Source organism: Asparagus officinalis, chromosome 8 (assembly GCF_001876935.1).
Source record: "Asparagus officinalis chromosome 8, Aspof.V1, whole genome shotgun sequence".
Lineage (NCBI taxonomy): Eukaryota > Viridiplantae > Streptophyta > Magnoliopsida > Asparagales > Asparagaceae > Asparagus > Asparagus officinalis.
This window is the reverse complement of record NC_033801.1, coordinates 118,953,105-118,972,125: the sequence shown is the minus strand read 5'-3', so window position 1 is coordinate 118,972,125 and position 19,021 is coordinate 118,953,105. Positions and strand designations below refer to the sequence as shown.

Genomic DNA, 19,021 nt, shown 5'->3' with positions numbered 1-19,021 from the left:
CACACGCACGGGGAATTTTATCCCAAAGCTTAAGTAGGGATAAGTTAGCGTCTAACACGTGTTGTCGAATAGTCTATTCCCGTAAGAGAGACGAAGTCTACGCATTCAATATCGTAGCACTAAGAGAGTTAACTCTCTTAGTACAACGTCACATGCGGAACAGACTTAAACAATCCGCTTGCTAGCCCGATTTAAACGGTAATCGATAAAGATACATCAAATCCGTTAAAGGCTGAGGATTTGCCAAAAATCCTAAGTCTACGCCTAACACGCGTCGTCGTTTAGTCTTTTCACGTGAGAAAGACGAAGTCTACGTATTCAATATCGTAGCACTAAGAGAGTTAACTCTTTTAGCACAACGTTACGTGCGGAACAGACTTAAATAATTCGCATGCTAGCCCGACTCAAACGGTAATCGATAAAGGCTCATCAAACCCGTTAATGGCTGAGGGTTTGCCAAAAATCCTATATATGCGAAAGTCACTGACGCACCAGCCCCGTTAGTTGGTCTCGTGACTTGGGCATCCAACAAATTCGGGATAAGATCCACACATGCAGATGAGTTAGTTTTAAATAGTTGGTCCTGCAGCCCAATATTTGGGACCGCCACGCTCCAATGCCTTAAGAGCTTAAACTGTGTAGACTCCAGCAAATGTATGAGTATAAACTATGATAACGCCGGACAACACGTTACAGTAAAGGCCGACGCTGGTCGACACATCGATAATTTCACCAAAATAAGGTAAAAGATGATTCCAGGGAGTTCAATCGCATTCAGATATGAATTTCTGACAAAGATGATCGGTTCAAAGTCAACTCAACGATAAGAGCTAAATTCGGAAACTGACGCATCAACTTCAATCCAAGATTTTGACAACAGTCAGACGATAAACGCAGCACCGGAAGAACTTTATCTATTTGACAAAATACTGAATAGATTAAAGGCTGAAGAAGTCAAGAATTGAAGCAGTTCACAGGTCCCTCTATGAGATTGAGGAAATAGCCTATCTTATCCAAAGCATTCCAGACTCCCCTATAAAAGAACGAGTCTGAAATTTTTTGGAGAGGATATCTGTAGGCGTCAAAAATTACCTATAGGTCCCCGAATACAGCTTGAGACAGAAAGAAGGTGATGAACACCATTATCTAAGTCTAAGAGGATTATCCAACACCGATGAACACATGAAGTGAAACGGCGAACCGAATAGCCTGTGCACTCACCGGCCACCACTAAGTAGCTCGCACGCTCATCAACCATCAAATCGGCAAACCAAGTAGCCCGCATGCTCACCGGTCACTATCAGTGGCCTCGCCACGGCCCATCAGCCACTAAATCGGCGTAACAGGATCAATGAAACGCATCTGAAATACGCGTAACGGCGGAATGAGTCAAACCCCGAAAAAACTAAGAAGCCTCTGGGCCTGGATCGCGTCAAAACGATCCGATTGCGGCCAGCTGGCCTCGGCCAATGGCCGAGCCACTTAAATCGTGCAACTCGATGGCCGAGCCACCATTTGGTGGCCCGGCCAAGGCTGAGCCACCGGGTGATGTTTCGGTCAGATTTGATCCCGTTTTGGTTTTAACGGTTTTTCTTAGGATTTGTTTATTCCTGAACGTCCTAACTGATTTGATACTATGGTTATTCAGCTCTTAACTGAAGATAAGGAGGAATACCTCGTTCTTATCCAAATACCTGCTTCCGAAGCTTATAAATACGAGCTCGGGTGCTCATTTCTCCAGGCTGGACATCAAGAGGGCGAATCACTGCCGAATTGGAGAGTGGAGCCATGAATTTACAACAAGCGTTAGCAGATCTTGGCGATCTTCTATGCACAAAGAGTGGAGTTCGAGAGATCTGAGACCCGTCCCCTATTCCTCCGGATTTAAGCTTGGTCTTAAATCTCGAGAAGAGCCGTGGTCTCACTTGGTCGAGATCATCGCTGCAGCGATTACTTCCTTCGTGAAGTAAGAGCTTTGATCAACTTAATCTATCAATCGGATCTGATCAGCGGCCGTCCACAGATATTAACATCCCCGGCTCAGGTAATGTTCCCACGCAAGCAGCGGGTGATAAACGTCCGTTGCACTGTTTGACAAGAGTCGTATCTTTTGTATTTTCATTGTATAAGAAGATCTTATAAAAAGATCAACTTTTATTTGAGTTTATTATAAACGATTAAAGTTGTAATAGATTTAATCACAATGAAAACAACGATTTTTGACTCAAACATGTCTTTGCACTGTATTTATTTCCAGACGCTTAGCGTATTAAGTTGATGAGAAATGATTATTTTTATTTTTCTCCTTAATCTAATACGTCCCATACTTGTTCACGTTCTGATTCCCGGGTATTTTGGGAAGCGGGGCGTGACAATATTCTTTTGTATGGTTGCTTGCATACTAACTGTTGATTGGATTAATGCACGTGGTTATTTGGTATAAGCCTATGCTTATTTTCTTTGTCAATTGTTATTATTTTCTTTGTCAATTGTTATGTCTTTTCATATAGTAGTAGGTTGAGATACATATGTGGTTGATTGATTTTACTATTGGTTGGCCTTTGGCAATTTTATATAACATATTTAGTTTTACGGACTTCATTTAATTTTCTTAAAAAAGTCAATATACCGGTATATATTGGATATAAGCAAGTTATTAAAACATGGCTCAATATATCTCTACGAGGTTTCTATTTTAGCGCTAAGAGCCAAAGTTTGGGTCTCATCGTCCCGACCACAGGCTATATAATAGTGGGGTTTACCAAGTTAACCAAGTATCAAAGTGTTGATCACATTGAGATGCGACCAGCTTATTTGCATTGCATGTATATATTTTGAAAATGTTGCATTATAAGTTTTACTATTTTAGTACTTTGCTTATCAAGTCAATTTATTTTAGTTTTGCAAAACCAGTGTCTAATGTATGAATTTATCCACTTATTGAGTTATGAACTCATTGTGTTATTTTCATTCTTTTCAGAGACTCAGGATTAGGTGGAGTTGAAGATTTATTAGTCAAATTCTTAGAACGGAGCAAGGAATAAAATTTAGGATTGTTATTATCTTCTAGGTGAATGCTAAATAAAGTCTTGATGTTTAGTTGATGAATTGAGAGCCTGGTGGTTACGAGATTTCTTTTCTTTAGGTCTAGTTTTATTTCAAGTCGAGGAATATTTATTCATAACAAGTTAATTGGATTAATGTTGACTTTTGGGATTATAGAGAATAATTATTGTTGGTTTTAGTTTAATGAAGAGATTATTTTGATGGTCTTTTAATGAATACATATTTTGGAGGATTCTTCACAGGTTTAGTCCGGCTCCAATATTCCCTTTTTAGTTCAGAATTTGAGGGTCGTGGAAGAATGGTATCAGATCTTAGGCTGTAGGTCTTAATTGATTTTGGAGATGGTTAAGTAATGAAAGAAAAATATATTGGATTTTGATGCATATAAATGAAAGTTGATGTTTTATTTTGAAGTCTGATCGAGGATAATATTAATATTATGGGATCAAATTCAATTATAGAGATATATGATTTTAGATTCATGGATTAAATAATTTCTTTTTATTTAGTCTCCTTAGAGATAAAGATATTAGTTCAGCTTAGTTTAAGGCAAGTTTGACATATGTGACTCATGAAAATATTATCTGATAATATATGCTATTATGATAAGAAATATGTCAGGGATTAGCTTTGGATGATTATTATGATTAAACTTTCATGCTAAATGTATTTATTTTTGGTGTTGTTAGGTTGTGATGGCACTTGATGTGAGAGATTATTATTTGAGATTTATAGAAAAGAAATTTGATGGTTTATTTTGAGATGTTATAGTAGGTATGCCAACTCAGTTGGTTAAATGATTATAGAAAATTCTATGTATGATTTCTAGTTAGAAAATAGAAGTACATACTTTATAAATGTGGAAGATTATGAATGCTATCTGTTGGACCCTAGAGGGGGGGAGGGGGGTGATTAGGGTCAAGAGGCTCTAATATGCAATAAAAAACAAACACAAGCAAACCACAATATTCTAGTGCAATCAAAGTAAATGAGATAGGGTTAGGAATCGTTATCCTTTGACGCGCGATGTGTTAACGAGGTTCGGTCCGCTGACCTACGTCCCCGCTCCCCACTCTCGAGGAGAAATCCACTACACACCCGGTTTGGAAGCCGAAACTTCGTCTACACAGCGATCCCTTCACGATCTCACACTACACAGTTGATCTCAACAGATCACACTCCCTCACAGTTGATCTACACAAGATCACACTCACACAGCAGTAGAAATGGTGCAAGACTCTCTCTTTATAGGTCCCTATGGCAAAGAGAAAGAATACTGAAGCTGGGAAGTGAACACACACAAAAAAAAACACAGAGAAAACCACAGAGAACAGAGTTTAAAAATTTTTCTCAGAAGACAGCGTCTCTCTGCTTTTTTAGCAGAAGTTAGGGCAACTGGGAAGAAGAAGAAGTCTGGGTTTAAATAGGAGAGATTAATCATTTTAAAATCACAACCCAATCTTCCCAATTAAGAAAATAATCTCCTACACAGACTGTGCCTCAGACTGTACCAAACACAGTTAAGTGATAGCACAGTAAACAAGGCAAACGACCGTTTGAAAAAAGTCTCGGTTGACCGAATAAACTTTCGGTCGCCCGCCAGAACGTTCGGTCGACCGACAGAACGTTCGGTCGATCGAAATGATGAATTCGGTCGACCGACGGAAAATTCGGTCGACCGCGAGCAGCTTTGAAAACACATAAAACAAACAGAGACTTCATCGGTCGACCGGTGCGATCGACCGATAGAAAAATTGAGATTTCGATCGACCGCACCGGTCGACCGACAAACTCTCTGGAGCCCAGTGACGAATGATCTTAAGTGCGGTCGATCGGTGCGGTCGACCACATTCAGATACACTCCAGAATAGTATTTTGACTCAAACAAAAATATTTAGAAAATATTTATTTGACCTCTGAAAATTATGAAACTTTGTAAAATGTTTTTAAAACTAAAAACAAACTGTTTGAAAAAAGAATTTTGTAGATAGGTCATCATACTTGTGAAAAATAGTATTTTGTGAAAAAACGCTTAAAAGCATAAGTATGAAAACGTGTGTGTGATTCCCAATAGCTTCAAGTGAAATCAATAACTCTTTGCCTACATTCTAGTACTAAGGAGAGAATAAAAAATAGCTAATATCCTCACATAGAATACAATTCTTGAGTCTTGATATAGCTTGAGTTTGGATGAAGCTTTTATATGAATTTGTTGTTCTTGAAATAACATTGCTTCATCACTATGCCTCCTCCTCCTTTGGATATCATCGTTGTAGCGTATATTCCATCCAATCCTCCATGCATGGCACTAATAAGCTTGATAACTGAATTTACTATATTTGCACTCAATAAGCCATTAGTACCGTTAATGGTGGTTGTAAAACATCATCAAAATATAAGGGCTAACAATCTCTCGCTTTTTGATGATGACAACCAACCATTATAAGAGCAAAAATAAAATAGCTTATAGATAGGTGCTCCCCTATCTATGAGCTCCCCCTAAGTATATGCAACAAATGAGGAGATTTCTTTCCCCCTTTGTCATCATCAAAAATGGGGTAAAGAGAAATATAAAATGGAACTAAACAAGCAAACAATGTAGAACTTTCACATAGTGCATAAGCCCAAACCATTTTTTATGCGACAAAAATCATCCTCTCCAAGAGGCTTAGTAAATATATCCGCTAATTGAGATTTTGTGTCAACAAATACCAGGGATACATCTTGTCTCTCTACATAATCGCGTAAGAAATGATGGCGCACATCAATATGCTTGGTTCTAGAATGCAAAACCGAATTTTTGGAAATATTTATAGCACTTGTGTTATCACAAAAGATTTTAATATTTTAAAAACTCAAATCATAGTCAGCTAAGCTTTGTTTTATCCATAAGACTTGAGCACAACATAAGCCGGTGGCAATGTATTCCGCTTCCGTAGTGAACAATGCAACACAATTTTGTTTCTTGGAAGCCCAAGAAACAAGTGAATTTCCTAAGAATTGGCATGTTCCACTAGTACTCTTGCGATCTACCTTACATCCGGCAAAGTCGGCATCACAAAAACCATATAAATCAAAAGAGGTGCTTCTTGGATAAAATAAACCAAGATTAAAAGTACCATTAACATATTTAATGATCCTTTTAACCGCAATTAAATGAGATGCTTTAGGAGATGCTTGAAAACGTGCACATGCACACACACTAAACATAATATCGGGTCTACTAGCGGTAAGATAAAGAAGACTACCTATCATACCTCGGTATAATTTTTGGTCCACATCTTCACCACTCTCATCCGCATCAAGCTTAACACTAGTACTCATGGGAGTAGGCGCATGCTTAGAATTCTCCAAATTGAATTTCTTAACCAATTTCTTTGCATACTTGCTTTGTGAAATAAAGATCCCATCCTTAGTTTGCTTGACTTGTAGCCCGAGAAAGAATGTAAGCTCTCCCATCATACTCATCTCAAAGTAATCTTGCATAACTTTAGAAAATTCCTTGCACAAGGATTCATTAGTAGCACCGAAAATGATGTCATCCACATATATTTAAACTAAAATAAAATCATTTTTCCTTTTTCACACAAAAAGAGTGTTATCAATTGTTCCTTTTGAAAAACCATTTTCAACAAGAAAACTAGAGAGGCGAGCATACCAAGCCCTAGGAGCTTGTTTCAACCCATATAAAGCTTTTTGTACCCGGTAAACATGATTAGGAAAAGCATGATCTATAAAACCGGGGGGTTGCTCAACATACACTTCCTCTTCTATAAAACCATTTAAGAAAGCACTTTTGACATCCATTTGAAATAGTTTGAAATTTTTAAAACTAGCAAATGCCAAAAACATCGACGAGCACAAAAATCATAGAAAAATTCATTTTGAAATTCACCACCATGATCACTTCTTATTTTAACAACTTTCAAATCTTTTTCATTTTCAATTCTTTTGACATGATTAGCAAATTCTTCAAAACAATTATTTTTCTTTGCAAGAAATATTATCCATGTAAAATTCTTAGCAAGAAATATTGTCCATGTAAAACGAGAAAAATCATCAATAATCACAAAAACATAGTGTTTGCCTCCAAGAGAGGTAACACGCATAGGACCAAACAAATCAAGATGAAGTAATTGCAAGGGTTTAGAAGTTGATACCTCATTGATGGATTTGAAAGAGGATTTTGTTTGTTTACCTTTAACACAATCCTCACATATGGTATCTTTGATGAAGTGCAAGCTAGGTAATCCTCTCACAAGATTTCTCTTAGACAATTTTGATATTAACTCCATATTTGCATGTCCAAGTCTTTTGTGCCAAATCCAAGGATTTTCATCAATAGCCGCAAGACTAATTCATTCATCTCAAAAATGTATACATTAGATTTGCGATTAGCAATAAAAACAATTTTTCCATTCATACTAATGATGCATTTATCCGGTTTAAATGAAATATCAAAACCTTTATCACTTAATTGGCTAATGCTAAGAAGATTATGATTCAAACCATTTACTAAATAAACATCTTCTATAATGGGTGAGAGTTTCTTACCAATAGAACCGATACCAATGATTTTACCTTTCTCACCATCACCGAAGGAGACACTACCTCCTTCAATCCTTGATAGGGTTGTAAATAATTCTTTGTTGCCCATCATATGATGTGAGCAACCACTATCAAGGTACCATATTTCCTTACGTCGTTGCCGTGACGTTCCCTACAAAAGATGAAGATGAAGGTGTAGTAGCTTTAGGTACCCATGTCTTGGGTCCTTGGTGGTTAGTAGTCTTGGTACCTTTGGGTACCCACATCTTTCCATAAAAATCATGGTTATCTTTAATTCTACAATGAGTAGAAATGTGTCCATGTCTCATACAATAAGTGCATACAAAATTTCTTTTGTATGTACGGATGTTTGAACCATGAAACCTATTTCTATCATAGTGATTATAGTTAGCATAAGCATGATTGGGTCTAGTCCTACAACCCTCAATTTCCAATCTTTCAATCTTTGATCTTAGTTGCTTATTCTCGAAATCGAGATCTCCTAGCAATTCATCTTTTAGAGCAAGAGAGGTTGTTAATTGTTCTAGCTTAATATCACAAGAGGCATGCAATTTTTTGAAAGAAGAGTATTCTTTAGACATTCTTTTAAATTCAAAGTTCAATTCTTCTAAAGCCATAGCTATGTCACATTGCATGTAGAAAGATTCACTTTCGGCCTCGGATATTACCTCATGTTCATTTGCCATGAAACAAACATTTGGGTCATGAAGAGAAAGTTTGGCTCCTTCTTCATCACTATCCGAATTGCTTGGTTCGGATTCTTCCCATCCGACATACATAACCTTCTTCTTCTTGTACTTCATGTACTTTTCTTTGAGCTTGGGGCAATCCTTAGCGATGTGACCTGGTTCATTGCACTCAAAACATTTACCTACACATGAGGAAAATTTGTTATTAGATCGAGGATTAAATTTCTTGTTCATTCTTATGAGTCTAGAGATTCTTCTAAAGAGATGAGCCACTTCTCTAGAAAAATCGACTTCACTATCCGATGACGAAGACGAGTTGTCACTAGCTCCTTTGAGAGCTATGGTCTTCAACTTTGGTGACGGCTCCTCAACTTCACGTGATGGCACTTCCTCCTTCTCCTTCCCCTTGAGCTTCTTCTCATGCACTTTGAGCTTTCCGATGAGGCTATTGAGAGCTAAGGTAGTGAGGTCATGAGCTTCCTCAATGACCGTAGCTTTGGGCTCCCATGTCGGAGTCAAGGAGCGAAGTATCTTGTAGTTCATCTCTTGAATGGACAATTGCTTATCAAGACCATGTAATTCATTAAAGATTTTAGTAAAACGGGAAAACATAGCATCAATGGATTCATTAGGAAGTATTTTTAAATAGCTCATAATCATGCATAAGCCCACTAATCTTAGATTCCTTAACTTGGGGGGTTCCTTCATGTGTGATACATAATTTTTCCTAAATTTCGTATGCGGTTGCACACGTAGAAACTTTATTGTACTCATTTGGGGAAAGACCACAAATTAAGGCGTTCATGGCCTTAGCGTTGAGATTAGCTTGGTGCCATTCTCCATCGGTCATATTCCCGACTTTGGACTTCTCTACATATTTCTTTTCTACGAGCTTTAGGATGTCAAGATCAATACAGCGAAGGTAAATTCTCATCCTAGCCTTCCAATAAGCAAAATTGTTCCCGGTGAAGAGTGGTGGTCTAGTGGTGGATTGTCCTTCTAACATATGCATATTCAAAGAGGCCTCTATTAGATCTTTTCTCTAAGACGGTTTAACCAAAAATTAATATAGAGACCAAGCTCTGATACTAATTGTTGGACCCTAGAGGGGGGGTGATTAGGGTTAAGAGGCTCTAATATGCAATAAAAAACAAACACAAGCAAACCACAATATTCTAGTGCAATCAAAGTAAATGAGATAAGGTTAGGAATCGTTATCCTTTGACGCGCGATGTGTTAACGAGGTTCGGTCCGCTGACCTACGTCCACGCTCCCAACTCTCGAGGAGAAATCCACTACACACCCGGTTTGGAAGCCGGAACTTCGTCTACACAGTGATCCCTTCACGATCTCACACTACACAGTTGATCTCAACAGATCACACTCCCTCACAGTTGATCTACACAAGATCACACTCACACAGCAGTAGAAATGGTGCAAGACTCTCTATTTACAGGTCCCTATGGCAAAGAGAAAGAATACTGAAGCTGGGAAGTGAACACACAAAAAAAAACACAGAAAACCACAGAGAACAGAGTTTGAAATTTTTTCTCAGAAGACAACGTCTCTCTTATTTTTTAGCAGAAGTTAGGGCAACTGGGAAGAAGAAGAAGTCTGGGTTTAAATAGGAGAGATTAATCATTTTAAAATCACAATCCAATCTTCCCACTTAAGAAAATAATCTCCTACACAGACTGTGCCTCCGACTGTGCCAAACACAGTTAAGTGATAGCACAGTAAACAAGGCAAACGACCGTTTGAAAAAGTCTCAGTTGACCGAATAAACTTTCGGTCGACCGCCAGAACATTTGGTTGACCGAAATGATGAATTCGGTCGACCGACGGAAAATCCGGTCGACCGCGAGCAGCTTTGAAAACACATAAAACAAACAGAGACTTCATCGGTCGACCGGTGCGGTCGACCGATAGAAAAATCAAGATTTTGGTCGACCGCACCGGTCGACCGACAAACTCTCTGGAGCCCAGTGAAGAATGATCTTAAGTGCGGTCGACCTCATTCAGATACACTCCAGAATAGTATTTTGACTCAAACAAAAATATTTAGAAAATATTTATTTGACCTCTGAAAATTATAAAACTTTGTAAAATGTTTTTAATACTAAAAACAAACTGTTTGAAAAAAGAATTTTACAGATAGGTCCTCATACTTGTAAAAAATAGTATTTTGTGAAAAAAACGCTTAAAAGCATAAGTATGAAAACGTGTGTGTGATTCCCAATAGCTTCAAGTGAAATCAATAACTCTTTGCCTACATTCTAATACTAGAGAGAGAATGAAAAATAGCTAATATCCTCACATAGAATACAATTCTTAAGTCTTGATATAGCTTGAGTTTGGATGAAGCTTTTATATGAATTTGTAATTCTTGAAATAACATTGCTTCATCACTATGCCTCCTCCTCCTTTGGATATCATCGTTGTAGCGTATATTCCATCCAATCCTCCATGCATGGCACTAATAAGCTTGATAACTGAATTTACTATATTTGCACTCAATAAGCCATTAGTACCGTTAATGGTGGTTGTAAAACATCATCAAAATATAAGGGCTAACACTATCAGTTTTGATTTTTTTTCAAGGAATTACATATATAGCTTGCGTAGCATAATACAAGGTAAAAATATGTGGCTATTACTTAAATAGTTGACTATGTACATAACTTGAGTATTTTATAGATTAATGTTACTGATGATTGTTATTATAATTTATGATACTATTCCTTGATGACACCAACCAGATGACAATGCATTGGTGGATTTCATAAAATTTGTTTGGTGAATGAGATAGTCCAATCGTAACTGGATCAAATTATAGTGGCCTCTTTGATGATGTATAGCTATTTTTTTAGAGTCAAGATGGGTAAAAGAATGCTTGAGGATTATTTTTGCAAAATCATGACAAGCTGAAATTTTATATGAAGTTGTTGGAATTGAATTTTGATCAAGGATTGTTTCTAGTTTATTAATGCACTAATAGCTTTCAATGGCATTGGTCCTTTGTTGAATGTATGATCTATTTTTATTGTTCTAACAAGAGCAAGATAGAATATCATGAGTTGGAGGATTGATTTGTGACATACATTGATGCCTCTAGTGCTTGTTTTAGGTGTAGTGTTATGCACAAAAAAAAAAAAAAAAAGAATTATCCAATATGTAAAGATTTTGGAATATTGTCTGAATAGGAAGAGATAAGACATCTATACATAGAAGTCTTAAATAGCTATTTCTCTTAAAGAGCTAAATATTCAAGGGAAATGGTAATTTAACGAAACATTATGGTATTATCTTTTATTATTTTACTTAGCAAATGAATTCAGTGATGGATTGGATAAAAAGTAAAATTATATCATATTTTGATTGGTCAATCGAAACAAATATTGGAGGTTGAGGTGACTCAGTATTTGGATTTATAGACCAAGAATAATGTTTACCCATCTTAAGATGGAGTATGTGTCAAGAGAGAAATTGCATAGCAAAAAGTAATGCTCCTTTATTGGTTAGATTTAAGTTTGAGGTAAAATAAACTTTTTGTTATGATATTTGAGTTCATAATGAGGTCATAAGATTCAAAAACAGATCATGCTTTCTCAATGGCCCAAACTTGAAGCAAAAATCTTAGAAGGCACTTTGTTTTGCATAGTAAAGACATCTTTGAAGTATGGAATCCTTTAGGGGCTTACAAGAAATTTTTTGATGGAATAATTAGAAACGAAAATTATAATTTCTTTTGTGTTAAAATATCTTTTATGACATCATAATATGAATATTGATGGTTGGGAGCCTTGTTGGATTACTCCAACTGTTGTCAAAATATGCATGAAAATAAAAGGAGATATCCACAGACTTTGACCACAAACCTGACAACATCGAGTGGTCATGATATTATCTGAGTATTGTTGATTAACTTACTAAGTTGACTTATTTCTTGCCTTGCAGCACTACTCGTTCACTTGAGAAGCATGACATATTACATGTTAAAGGACATCGTGGGATTTCATCTTAGTAGAGACTTTAAAGTTTGAGGTTAAATTCTAGATTTTGGAGAGGATTGTGGACGTATCAAGTAGAATTGCATCACCTCATGGCTTGCCACTAGTTTTCTATAATATATCTCATATGATAATCCATGAAGCTCTCATTACAAGAAAGATTTTATATAGTCAAAAGAAGTTATATGCGGCATTGGATCAAAAGTATTAAACATTGGTGATCAATAAATATTTATCTAATGAATTCTTTTTGTGTTAAAAAAATTCAAGTAGAAGAAACAATAGCTAGCACGAGAATGCGATGAAAGAGAAATGCCTTGATTTATTTGAGGACTTGAAGTGCATCTAAGTCTTGTGGAAAAAACTTCTTTTGAGGGGTATAATATGTAATCCCAAAACTCTTAGTTGCCAATAATTATTTTAGCACTTATTCAAATTATTGAGTTGACAATTATTAGCTATTATGCTCATGAAATTATTAGATGAGATTTGAGTATATGCTGATGATAACATTTGTACATAGTACCATCATAGTCTGATTAGGGAGTTTAAAGAAAATAATTACATGATCTATGGACAACTCAAGTATGTTCAAGTTTTGAGGATAAAACTTATGTTAAGAGGGATAGTATGTAATAATACTAAGTTTTATTTGGCTATATATATAAAGAAAAGTAAATGGACTTTTATGCAAGAGTTGTTTGAGGGTTCTAATAGCAAAAAGACCTTTATAAATACCCCAAAAACCATAACCTTTTTCTCCGGTCAGCCTACATCTCTTCTTCCTGCTGTCATAGTTCCGCCGCATACAAAAAAACCCCTAGACTTCTCTCTTCCGCAGTGAGCTCTCTCTCTCTCTCTCCTCCCGTTGATCACTACCCTAACCTACGTCTAAGAGTGGAGCCACCAGAGAAGCTACGACTTAAAAAAATAAAAGGCACTCGGAATTTTTATTGGGGGGAATAAGGCACCAGATCATCTTTGACACAAAGGTACCCTGCATAATATTATCTTAAGCATAAATATGTGATATTATTAAATATAGTGATCATAGTTTGCTTAGGGTAGAGGCTTTTTCATTTTTGGGTCGTCCAATATGCAGATTGGTATAACCAGTAGCATATCATGTTGTCAATTAATTAATAGGGTATAAATGGGGATATTGATGAATGTTTATTTTGTTCTCTTTAGGATTTTCTTGTGGCTCCGAAGTTTCATTATGAGTGGTATTGTAATTGTCTTCAGGTTTAGGTAAGTGGTGAATTTGTACATTATTCGCTGTGTATTTTCATATAAAATTTTATTAACTATATGTAAGTTTGTTCTGATGGAATATATTCTTTTGTATGGTTGCTCGCATACTAATTGTTGATTGGATTAATGCACGTGGTTATTTGGTATAAGCCTATGCTTATTTCTTTGTCAATTGTTATTATTTTCTTTGTCAATTGTTATGACTTTTCATATAGTAGTAGGTTGAGATGCATATTTGGTCGATTGATTTCACTATTGGTTGGCCTTTGGCAATTTTATATAATGTATTTAGTCTTACGGACTTCGTTTAATTTTCTTAAAGCATATGCATCTCAGGTCAATATACCAGTATATATCGGATATAAGCAAGTTATTAAAACATGGCTCAATGTGCCTCTATGAGGTTTCGATTTTAGCGCTAAGAGCCCAAGTTTGGGTCTCATCGTCCCAACGACGGGCTATATAATAGTGGGGTTTGCCAAGTCAACCGAAGTATCAAAGTGTTGACCGTATTGAGACATGACCTACTTATTTGCATTGCATGTATATATTTTGAAAATGTTGCATTATAAGTTTTACTATTTTAGTACTTTGCTTATCAAGTCAATTTATTTTAGTTTTGCAAAACTAGTGTCTAATGTATGAATTTATCCACTTATTGAGTTGTGAACTCATTGTGTTGTTTTCATTCTTTTCTGAGACTTGGGATTAGGTGGAGTTGAAGATTTATTTGTCAAATTCTTAGAACAGAGCAATGAATAAAATTCAGGATTGTTATTATCTTCTAGGTGAAGGTTAAATAAAGTCTTGATGTTTAGTTGATGAATTGAGAGTCTGGTGGTTACGAGGTTTCTTTTCTTTAGGTTGAGTTTTATTTCAACTTGAGGAATATTTGTTCATATCAAGTTAATTGGATTAATGTTGACTTTTGGGATTATAAAGAATATTTGTTGTTGGTTTTAGTTCAATGAAGAGATTATTTTGATGGTCTTTTAATGAATGCATATTTTGGAGGATTCTTCACAGGTTTAGTTCGACTCTAATATTTCATTTTTGGTTCGGAATCGACTGTAGGAAACTGAGCAGGAAAATCCACTTTGGTCGGTCGATCGAAGTAGTGAAACCGGTCGACCGATGTGAAGCCAAGAAGAATTACAGGAGTTTCGGGTTGGTCGACCGACGGGCTTGCCCCGGTCGACCAATAACGTGCACGAGAAGCAGATTGTAGGAAAACGTTCTGGCTGTCGACCGATGTGATGCTATCGGTCGACCGATGTTGGATTTTCAAGTTTCGTGATTCGGGTTGGAAACTGTTTTGGGCTGAGATACTATATTTACCTTGAACGTTTTAGGGTTTATATGACATACGAAAAATAGGCTTTTTAAGGGGAATTTGAGAGAGAAATCTCATAGAGAGAAAATCCTATTTGCGAGCATTGTAATCTTCTTCAATTAATCAAAACTTTCTGGCGTGGCTCTCAAGGACATGGGCAAGTTTGTCGAACCTTGTTAAATCTGATGTTTCCTTCTTTTGTTCTTTATTTCCTGCAAGTTTTTTTATTTGCTGTGATTTCTTGCTTGCTTACTTTTGACACAAGATCCGAAAGGGCACGAGTTGTGTGTTCAACCCTAACAACTGGTATCAGAGCTTCGTTCGGTAAAAGTTTGTATTTTGAAAGAGATGGCAGAAGAAAAAAAAATCAAAGATCGAGAAGTTTGACGGATCAGACTTCGCCTACTAGAAGTCACAGATAGATGACTATCTGTACCAGAAGGATCTTTACCGTCCGTTAATGGGTAAGGGTAAAGAAAGAAGGAGGAATCAGACGAGGATTGGGAAATATTAGTGTAGGCTGTCTAAAAACTCATTACAGATAGCTGATCACATCAAACACCAATGATGGAAGTTATAATCTGACGACTTCTATATCAACAACTCGACAATGAAAATTATAATTAGACAACTTTCATGACAACAAACGAAGGCTACAATCTATAAATTTTTACGTTGATCGATGAGGGTTATAATTCAACGACCGTCACGACAACCGATGAAAGCTCTGATCAACAGCCTTCACAGCGGGAATTACAATTTGACAATTCTCACATTTTAAGGAGCTAGAGCGAAGATTACAAAATGATAATCTTCATAAAGATTTGACAAAAGAGATTACAAGTCAAACGATCTCTTCTAATCCAAATGCAGAGCTCATTGCTATGTTTTCAGCACAAAATGTAGGGTCCATCACTGCGTTCCAGATCCTCACGCAGAGCTCATTGTTGTGTTTTCAACCCAAAACACAGGGTTCATCGTTGTGTTCCAGACTCAAAACGTAGAGTTCGAGGCTGCGTTTTATATTCAAAATATAGAGCTCATTGCTGTGTTTTCAGACTCAAATACAGAGTCCAACTCTGCGTTCCAGGTCCAGGATGCAGAGTTTAATCCAGAACGCGTATTTCGCGTTTGACTGGTTCAAATAAGACCTGAACAGTTTCAAAACTATTTTCCAGTTAATGGGGGATGGTTACACCCGATAAACCCTCATTAAAGAGAGATTTAAGGGGGATGTTACACCTCATAAACCCCCATTAAGGAGCGGATTAAGGGGCGATTACACCCAAAATCCCTATATAAATATCATAAAACTCAACTGAGTTCGGGAAAAATCTTTAGGGAGATCGGCACAATGCTTCTTGGCAGAAGAAGGATCTCGGCAATCTTTAGACCCTCAGAATTGCTCTTGGAGCTTTCATCAACCTTAGCTTACAAACCGATTTTCGGTTAAATCAATCAACTCTTCCATAGAGTTATAACTTGCTTAGAGTTCCTTAACTCATTAAGAGTTTCAAACTTGCCACGCAAGTTCTCCTCAACATCAATCATGAGGAAGATACCGTGTTCCATGAGCTGAAACGTTCGGATCGTCAACGGGATACAAGGATCTAAACTTCCATCGATACCGAGAAGAACCCAGTTTTAAACAAAGGGATGAGTGTCTGTCGATCCCTTCTTTCTTTTGTAAATCAGGAAACCGATCGAGAGGAATTGTAATTTCTTTTTCTAAGTTTGTTAGAGAGAGATTGCATTGAAAGAAATATAATATATTCTTTTTCTAAGTCTGTTAGAGAGAATAATACAAATTCAATTCTCTATTTTTTCTTTTAGTTTTCCCACCAAACAATTGGATCGAAAGGCTTTAGGGAAGATTCGATTGTCGCTCACCAAATCAGTCACCTACAATATATTGAAGGAGAAGATGATGGTGGGGCTTATGGAAGCGCTCGTGAAGATGTACATGCAATCGTCAGTCGCGAACAAGGTGCATCTCGTCAAAATGCTCGTCAACCTCAAGATGGTAGAAGGATATTCCTTCACGTTGATTCTCAGCGAGTTCAACATGATCATTGATCAACTTATCTCCGTCGACATCATATTTGATGATGAAGTGCAAGTCCTATTGATTCTATCGTAGTTACCAGATGGTTGGGCAGGTTGTGTGACCGTAATTAGCAACTTGGCAGGGAAGGAAAAGTTGAAGCTGAGCGAGGTTGTTAGTATGATTCTATCTGAGGACGTTAGAAGGAAGTCGTCTGAATCAGAAGGTTCAGGTTTAGCCCTAAATCTCTAGAAAGGCCAAAGCCAGAAGAAGGGTAACCGAACAAGAATCGGTCGAAGTCGAAAAAGAAAAGGTCGAACTCGAATGTTAGTCCTATTAAATGGAAGTGATGGAATTGCGTCCAGGAGGGCCATATATTTTTAGTCTGCAAAGCACCAAAAAAGAATGTGAATGAGCAGAAGGCTCATATCGTGCAAAATACCTTGATGCTTACTATGGACACTGGCTCTGACTCATGGGTTATTGATTCAGGAGCCTCATTCCACGTCACTGCTAATAGGAAGCTTCTTCAGAACTATGTAGCAGGGGACTTTGAGAAAGTATACTTGGGGGACAATGAGCCTTACAGTATTGTTGGAAGAAGCAATGTGCAGATTCAGATGAAGGGCTCTAAGTGGAATCTGAAGAATGTTAGACATGTACCGAAGCTGAAGAGCAATCTTGTTTCAGTTAGACAGCTTGGAACGAAAGGCTATGTTTCAACATTCACCGATGATTTGTGAAAGATCTCCAACGGTACTATGGTGATTACCCGCGGTAACAAAACATGAACTCTTTACATCACTTTACATGCTAGTGACACCCTCGCAGTTGTAGCTGGAAAGGAGAGTGCAGATCTTTGGCATAATAGGCTGGGACACATGAGTGAGAAGGGTATGAAGATTCTACACTTACAGGAAAAGCTAACCGGCATCGATCCAGTTGAAGTTGGTGTTTGTGAAGATTGCATCTACAGGAAGTAGAAGAGGGTCAGCTTTCAAAAGAGTGGAAGACCACCTAGAGCTCAGAAGCTAGAGCTTGTCCATACAGATGTTTGGGGTCCAACTAGCGTGTCTTCTCTTGGTGGTTCGATGTACTATGTCACCTTTATCGATGATCACTCGAGGAAGGTGTGTGTATAATTCATGAAGCACAAGTCAGAGGTGTTCAAGATCTTCAAGAAGTGGAAAGCCATGGTAAAGAAGGAGACAGATTTGAAAATAAAGTGTCTGAGATCGGACAATGGTGTGGAATACGAGCTGGAGGAGTTCAAGAAGTTCTGTGGCCTGAACGAGATTTATTTGGAGAGGACTACTCCAGGAACACCGTTACAGAATGGCGTTATAGAGAGGATGAACAAGACGTTGACAGAGCGTACGAGGAGCAGGTTTTACATGCAGGTCTACCCAAGATGTTTTGGGCAGATGTGGTGCGTACGACAACTTATCTAATTAATTATGGGTCATTAGTTCCATTGGATTTTGGGATTTCAGAAGAGATTTGGAGTAGCAAGAAGGTTAATCTCTCATATTTATGTGTATTTGGTTACGTGACATATGTTCATATCAGTGACTATGTCAGGGACAAGCTAGAAGCTAAGTCACAGAAGAGAATATTCATTGGATACGACATTGATATAGGCATAAAAAATTGCCTATAGATTGCAACGAAGCTCCAAACTAACGAAAACGCTGATATCTCTCAAACCGGAGGGAATTTGGAAAAACAGATAGTGGAAAACTAAACTTTGGTAGGCTTGGTTGGCCCCGTCTCATTGACATAAGTGATTTTTATTTATAATTCGTCTAATTTTGACTTACGGTTTGAAAGTTATGACACGTTTTTTGCAGCATGTTCTGAAGTCCTCCTGAACTGATTGAACCTCGCCTGAACTATTGGACCAAGCCTATATGTTCCAACACAAAAATTGAGACAAAAAGAAGGTGATGAACGTCATCATCCAAGTTAAAGAAGATTATCTGATGCCAAAAGGAAGCAAAGGAACATGCGTGAAATGACAAAGTGTGTAATACGGCGAAATAAGATAAGTCCGGAG

The 19,021-nt window shown here is 37.2% G+C and overlaps 1 long non-coding RNA gene across 1 annotated transcript; it reads left to right on the top strand.

Moving 5' to 3' along the window:
* Nucleotides 13,219–14,999, top strand: LOC109851450. Its single transcript, XR_002249832.1, has 3 exons — nt 13,219–13,326; nt 13,526–13,585; nt 14,663–14,999. It is a non-coding gene; the product is annotated as an uncharacterized LOC109851450 (long non-coding RNA).